The sequence below is a fragment of the Patella vulgata genome, chromosome 1 (assembly GCF_932274485.2).
Source record: "Patella vulgata chromosome 1, xgPatVulg1.2, whole genome shotgun sequence".
NCBI classification, from domain to species: domain Eukaryota; kingdom Metazoa; phylum Mollusca; class Gastropoda; family Patellidae; genus Patella; species Patella vulgata.
The window spans coordinates 91,075,590-91,084,147 of NC_065879.2; positions in this window are offsets into that span (position 1 = coordinate 91,075,590).

Consider the following 8,558-nt stretch of genomic DNA (forward strand, 5'->3'; position numbering starts at 1 on the left):
AGGGCAAGTATGATAATAGTTTAAATACATAGAGAGGAAATGGTTTGGTATTGATAAACCAGTCAAAATATCAGTAGTATTACGTGATGTAAATCTTGTTAATGAATTTGGAACCAATATCATTAGCCCTCGCTATAAAACTTATAGGCAAACTTTGAAATATGTACGACGTTTCTGGACCCACCAGAGAACACAAGTGTTGTCCGATATTGATTTTAATTTTTTGGGTGCTTCCAGTGATATTATTCTACCTTTTACGCAAATTCTGTAACAAACTTATGGGCTCTCTAGTGTCATGTATTAGGAACATGTGAGCGTAAAGCCTATCGATTTTCATTCTTCCATATTCGTCCGTCCGTCCGCCCGTAGCAAACATTTCGCGGCCTTTCGTTCTAAAAACGAAATGAAATGGAGTTTTAGCGACCTACTGTTCTGCTCCGAATGGGTTAATGAAGACGGCGTTCTGAAAACATTGGAGTCTTGTCCTGTTTACGGAAAATATTGTGAACGCGATAGATGCTACAATTTTAATAAATTATTTTCAAATTAAGCGTGGAGCATTGTGGCCTTAAGAGGACGAACACTATCATTCATGATTCATGATTCTTGTTTCTACATTCCAGTTTGACAATTTTAGACACGAACGCAACATTCTAAACTAATGATTCTGTTCTACATTCTTATGTCAACATTTCATGCACAAAATCAACATTTTAAACAAAAAATTGACTTTATGTTTCATTTTCGGCGTTTTATCGGCAATTTTTATATATCATTAAATATTAAAATTAAAAAATAATTTCTTAATTTTACACGACAAAGAAATCAATTCATTGGTTTCTGAAAGTATCTAAAAACAAATCTGGAATTTGAACTCTTATGAAAATATTTTCTACGTTTCAAAAATCATTAAATATTAAAATTAAAAAATAATTTCTTAATTTTACACGACAAAGAAATCAATTCATTGATTCATAGAAAAATTAGGACAAAGGCCTTTCTTACATATTCGCTGTTATTTGTTTACTTTTTCATGTTTACAAATTAGACCCACACGTGTTTCGAATATGGCAACAATGGATGATAATTCTGTGTTTTAAATGAAATCTATTCACTGTTATTTGTTTACTTTTTCGTATTAACTATAACTATAGAATAGTGTTTGTAAATTAGACCTACGCGTGTTTCGAATGTGGCAAATATGGATGATAATTATGATTTCTAATCTATAGTCTGTATCAAAGTTGTACACATACGCTAACGCCCTCTGGTGTAATAATGTTGATAATTCATTATATTTTTCTGGACATTTTCATTTCAAGATTTTAACTTCAAGACTTTTTGAAACGTAGAAAATATTTTCATAAGAGTTCAAATTCCAGATTTGTTTTTAGATACTTTCAGAAACCAATGAATTGATTTCTTTGTCGTGTAAAATTAAGAAATTATTTTTTAATTTTAATATTTAATGATTTTTGAAACGTAGAAAATATTTTCATAAGAGTTCAAATTCCAGATTTGTTTTTAGATACTTTCAGAAACCAATGAATTGATTTCTTTGTCGTGTAAAATTAAGAAATTATTTTTTAATTTTAATATTTAATGATATATAAAAATTGCCGATAAAACGCCAAAAATGAAACATAAAGTGAAATTTTTGTTTAAAATGTTGATTTTGTGCATGAAATGTTGACATAAGAATGTAAAACAGAATCATTAGTTTAGAATGTTGCGTTCGTGTCTAAAATTGTCAAACTGGAATGTAGAAACAAGAATCATGAATATTGTCCCATTTGGTCTTCCATACTTTTCCGGATACCTTGTGAACTTGATTTATTTTCAAATGAGGTTTATCATTAACTCTCCCATACTTTCGAAAATATTGTGATTGCGATGGAAGCTAAATTATTTATTGGATTTGATTCAGAACTGGTATGGATCAATGTGGATCACCATATACCTGATAAGCTGAATCTTTGACAGACACAATTCCTGTAATAAAAAACATCTCATCAAAGGATCATGCCTATGTCATTTAACTGTGCTACTGGAATATAAAAACTGTCAAATTATATAGATTTGTAACTAACCGTAAAGCGGCATCCCATGACTCGAACTAGATTTTCCGTCTTCAAAGGTAATCTTGCAGATATAGGTAAAGTTATAATCTTCTTGAGTTGTTTGGAGTAAAGACAGAGTTATCTTTCCATTGATACCATCAAGCTTTGTTATATTAAAACTCAGCCGATCTACAAAATCCAGTGACTTTGGTGAAAACACATCAGTGTTCCAACTACCAACTGCAACCGCCTGTTAAAAATAAATTGACAATTTTAGTCCGATAGCTCATTGGGGAGTATCGTCACCAGAAAGGGGAATTTATGAGACATAGTTTTTCTAGATCTACTGCTGTGTAGATTCTTGGTGGCGATCAGGCGTTTAGAGGGGGGGGGGGGGTCAACAGTTTGTGTAGATTTCGATTCTGGGTGGTAATCAGGCGTTTGCGTGGGAACTTCCGAGATATGTGACGGAGAGGACCACATTTTTAAATTTGAGCTTGACTAACAGTGCTGAAGAAAAAACTCGTATAATATTTAATTGTCAGGTTAATTTTGCATAGTTTCCAATTCATCCCAAAAACTTCTGATTCAATATGCCGGCCATAATTCAAAATGTCACTTCTTGAAAATGGCCACGGGTCTGGGTTTTGTGCCCCGATTAGCCTTTTCAGTCAGTTAGATACTAAATGATCCAGCCCTTGGATTCCATTGGACTGAAAGGTGATGGTTCACAGAACCTGTATATTCTTACTCACTGGTAACTTGAACTGTCGCTATGAAAAGAGACTTATTTTGCTTAGGCCTTAATCAGATCAATACGCGTGTGGTTTGTTTAGAAGTAGAATTCTAATATATTGATATTGTAAGGCCCCGCGTTTCATGAACGCGTTTCGTTTTCGCAGATTTTTTCCCGAAGGAAGTGTGCGATTGTGTGCACAAATGGATGTTTATGTTATGGGGCACAAAAATGGCTTTTTCTTCCACTAAGTCATCAACCACTCTTGTTGCTGCAATTTCAGGATTCAAATGTCAGTTTGGACATGGTGCTATTACAAAAAGGCGACTACTGCACGTAAACAATATCGAGCTCCAGGCTTTGAAGAGAAATCCTGACCTATGGCGTTATTTGCGTGTTATTCTCCAAAATTTGATTCAGAGATTGTTCGTTACCGATGAAAATACAAAAAAATCCCGCGCGAATATGTATACATGGAAAGTGGGTCTTAGACTGTAAACCGTAGTAATATGTCTACCTTTGTATTTTTGTTATAACGAGTAAATATGATAGTGTCTACTGGCAAGCCATACTCATAATACCATACAAACTGAATATCATCTTGAGGTTGACCTCTAATTTCACTGACATCACTATAGATTAATGGTGCTAAAAGTAAACAATGTGATTAATTATCGTTGATGTTTTAGTTTTAAAATCAGTTTATTTTGGACATACTTATGGAAGGGTATATTATGCCAATATTAAATGCTCTGCGACAATGTCGTTTCCATTGATTATATGTAAAAAGTACAATGTACAAAGTCCTAATACCGATGATAATAATGTCCAAATATCTCTTAAGGCAAGAGTTAAATGTAAAACGTCAAATGTTAAGTGTCAAATGACAAATGGGAAAATGCTTTTTTTTTTACGTGTCTACACTTTTCATTCCTCTCATTACATTTTACATTTGCGTTCTGCCGCATCTCATTTGTCCTTCACGCTTTCTACATAACAACTTTCGCACAGCATCAACTTTCATATGCAAATGTAGGATATCACGTGACTTATTAACCTATACGGAAACCCGGCACACTATAAACCAACACACTATAAGTATATTCACCGCACGATAACAGTAAATCAAGCTGGCACATTATAAGAAACTATCTAGACGACCGTGCGTAACCATGAATGTGCCAGTAAATAAATGATAGATGGAAAGAGCCCACGAAACATACTTTCCAGTAATTTATAACACAATAACTGGAATTTCTTATTGATACCCGTATTTTGATATTTTAAATACCCCCCCACTCTTTCCGGTCTCTCTATAAACAGAGTTAAGTACAGCCTAATTAACTTTGATCTATTTAAAAAAAAAACAATAATATATATTATCCCCCCTTTCTATTTAATTGATTTCTAGCTTTATATATAATAAGTTCGATATTTGTTGTATTGTATTAATGTTCGTTTATTTGTTACATGTATATTTGTTGTATTGTATTAATGTAATTTTTGTAATTGTATGCTGCTCCTCGTGGGCGTTTTTATGCAATAAATTTACTTACTTACTTAATTACTTGTGCCCAACAAATAAGTAATATATTTAAAGAGAGGAATGACTATACATTTTTTAATTTAGTCCCCCCCCCCCCTTCCTTCACTTCAACTTTAATCTTATTTTGTAAAGTTAAGCAAATATGAATGTTATTTGCATATTTGAAAAGATCAGTCAGTAATAGGTAACATGGCATCTGGAATTTCGTATTTAGACCAGTATTTTTACTTGAATACCCCTTTAATAGTGTGATATTTATTGGATTTGAATTATGAAAATACGATTGTACCAGAAAAAACTATGTACATATTTACAAACAGAAATGAACGTGCTTTTCACTAATATGTAACACCATACCTGGATTTTCGTATTTGGACATTTTACATTTAACTCTTGTCTTAGAGGTATTTGGACATTATCATTATCGGTATTAGGACTTTGTACATTGTACTTTTTACATATAATCAATGGACACGACATTGTTGCAGAGCATTTAATATTGGCAGCGATACCCTTCCATACATACTCCCTCGATCAGTTTTGTGCAAAACTGACAGATTACTTCAATTATATAAAACAAATTAAGTTAATTCTTTGAAAACTTGCAATGTACGTACAATCTTTGCCAATTCCACGAATGACCTCATTTGTTTTGATATATATAAGTGACGTAGTATATGATTGTATTTGGTGGTATTGGTTTTCAATTGGGTATATCGTCCTGCTGCGAAGAAGGAAACTATTAAAATGGGTTCATCTATCAGTCTTTCACACTCGATGAGGCATAACATTCTGCGACTAATTTCTGTAGAAATTTAGTGCATGTGTTTATTTGGCGAATTACTTCATTGAGATACACTACTCATTAGTGTATAGATCCGTAACACTTAAGGCTATGGTCAATGATGAGTATTTTCTCCCTTTTCCTAATTTGAACTTAGTGTAGACGTGATTAGCATTTTCAGTTAATATCTAAAGAAGGGTTATTGGTCCATAGGTACAGCCACATCGTCCAACGCCCAAAACTCGTGAGCAAAATACTACCAAAACGTACATACTTTTCGCTCAGGGCTCACTAATTTATAAAATGGTGGAAGTTCTAACTAAGTTCATTATGAACATGTTCTGTTTAAACAAAGGTTTGATAACTGTGCAAATAATTAATATGTGTCATCTGTATATTTTGGAAGGGATGCCTCACTATTAACCTGCCAGATCTTACTTTGATGAATCTGATACGATCTGAAATTGTCTGTGCATCGATAATGGTTCGTTCGTTCGTTTTTGGTGTTTAACGTCTGCTTCCACATAAGTGATATCGCAGACAAGACATAGGAGAGCCGAAGCTGATTCCTTTTTTTTTAGAATATGATTTTGCAATCTTTCCATTTGGCCTTAGGCCATGGATTTGGTTTAGTGGGAAGTTCTTCCCTTTATTTAATATAAAACATATCGATTGGTAGATGATTACATCTGCTTCTGGATTGGTAGATGTCATCGTTTTAGTGTTTAGGTGGAGGCCCGTCTAATCGTGGCCTCCCCTTACTCCACTATCCCACTCTCTGGGTTTGGTATCAAGTTTTATTTGCGGAATAGTGTTTAGGTGCCGAGTTCGTCTGACCGTAACTCCCCCTTACTCCACTATCCTGCTAGTTTGGTAGATGTCATCTTTGTGGGGTTTGTGTTTAGGTGCCAGGCCCGTCTTATCATGACCTCCCCTTACTCCACTATGCCATTCTGTAGGTTTGGTGTCTGTTTTTGGTGGAATAGTGTTTAGATGCCGAGTCCGTCTGATCGTGACTCCCCCTTACTCCACTATCCTGCCAGTTTGGTATAAATCCCCTATGTAGTTTAGTGTTTAGATGCCGGGCCCGTCTAACCGTGACCCCCTCTTACTTCACTATTCTACTTAGTCCAACTGTGTCCATTAGGGCGTGGATTTGTTCGAAGATTTGCAGTTTCAGATCTGGTCTCGGGAAGAGTAGTTTCTTAGTGTTGAATGGTATGTTGTTGGTCTCCATTGTTCTCACTAGTTCCCTTCTCTCCTCCTCGTATACCTCGCAGTCTACCAGGACATGGTTGGTGGTACATTCTTCTCCGCACTCACAGATGATGACTTGGTGTTTGTAGTCTCGCAGCCGCTCTTTCACCCTTAGCTTCGATATAAGTCTACAAATATCTCTTCTAGGGTGATTGAGTGTTGTCTTTGTGTAGATCTTGTCATCCAGCCGGAATCTGTATGTGTCAAGTTCAACGAGATTTAATTCCCAGATTGAATTGACCTGTCTTTTGACCATACTGTAGATTTCCGTGGTGCTGTAGTCAATGGTGCGGAGTGGTGCTGTGTCCTTGAGACCTTCATTGGCGAGTCGATCTGCCTCCTCGTTTCCTCTTATGTTGACATGTGATGGAATCCACACGACTTCTACTTTGCTTCCCTTCTCTATAACCCTCTGGTACAGCTGCCTGATTTCCAAAATGACTTCTGGTCTTGAGTCCGAGTTGTCATTTTGGATTGAAATCAGACTGCTCAGAGAGTCGCTTGGAATGACGAACTTACTAGTCTTTTGATGGGAAATCCATGATATAGCGTCACGAATGGCCACAAGCTCTGCAGTGTACACCGAACAGTTATTGGGCAGTTTCCTGCTTATTCCCTGTTTCCCGTTTGGCAGGTATATTCCAAACGAGCTGGTGCCCCTTTCAGGATTGCGTGAGCCATCCGTGTACACATGGTCCCAGTCATCAGACGGCCAGTTGTCTTCCAGGTGTTCTAGAGAGAAAGCACGTGCAACAGTGGGGTTGTTTTTTTGTCAATTTTCTGTAGTAGATCTAGATTAACCGGCGGTATAGGGAGCGTCCAAGGGGCGATCGCTGGGGGTCGTGTTCATTTATCACGAGCTCCCCCAGTTGCAGTTCCTTGATTGTTTCCCTGATACCCTGGCCGAAGCTTTTCTTTCTAGGATCTCTTACATATCTTGTCTTTTGTAGACTGACAAAAGTAGGGGATCTTTCGCCCAGTTGCGAGATCTTGGCCCAATACCTTGTCGCTAGTTCTTTTCTTCTTAGGGATAGGGGCAACTCCCCGGCTTCCTGTAGTAATGCCTCTCTCCTAGTCCCAAGCCCTACGCCGGTCGCAATACACAGAGCTTTGTATTGGATGGTGTCAAGCTTACTTAAGAGTTTTGGCGCACAGTTCATGAAGGCCAAAGAGCCGTAGTCTAATACAGAGCGTATTAGAGCACGATACACCATCATTAATGTAACTCTATTGGCACCACATGTGCTGCCCGTTATTTTCCTCATTAAGTTTAAGATTTTGGTGCATCTATCTACAGTCTCGTCGATGTGCGGTTTCCAGGTCAGCCTTCGGTCAAAGATTACACCAAGGAACTTGGTTTGGTCTTTAAACTCGATGGTTTTCCCGTTCATACACAGAGTCATTCTGTTTATCCCTGCTTACAAGCATGCCGACTGTTTTCTTCTCCGAGACTTTGAATCCCCAATCGTTTGCCCATGCCATGAATTTATCTAAGGCCTTCTGCATGTTCTTTTGTAGTTCACAGAAGTTCCTCCCTTTCCTCCATATGGTACTGTCATCAGCAAATTTAGCTAACTCAGTTTTGGCGTCGAGGTAGGAAGGTTTCTGTATGTCGTTGATCATGATATTGAAGAGAGTAGGACTGATAACCGACCCCTGAGGCGTGCCATTTTCTAATGTTTGCTCGGCACTCAGGAATATGCCTAGATTCACCTGTATCCTTCTATCGCTCAGAAAGCTTTTGATCCACCGAAACATTATGCCCGTTATACCAATACGTCCTAACTTGAAGAGCAGCCCGTCTAGCCAGACTAAATCGAAAGCCTTAGTTAAATCTACGAACACGACACATAACAGGTTCCCAGAGAGGAGTGCCTGCGACATGACTTGCTGTAGTCTCACCAAGTGGTCCGTTGTTGAACGCCCTTTCCTGAACAAGCTTTGATTTTCGTCGATCAGTCGATTGCTCTCCAGATAGAACTGTAGTCGTATGTTAACCATTGTTTCCAAGGTTTTGCACAGTGTGGATGTCAAGCTTACTGGTCGATAGGACTCTACCTTTGTTCTCTCTTTACCTGGTTTTGGAAGAGGGATGACGTTGGCTTTCCGCCATTCTTTGGGTACTTCTCCTGCCAGCCAGGATGTGTTGAAGAAGTTTAGTAGTTTTCTTTTGGC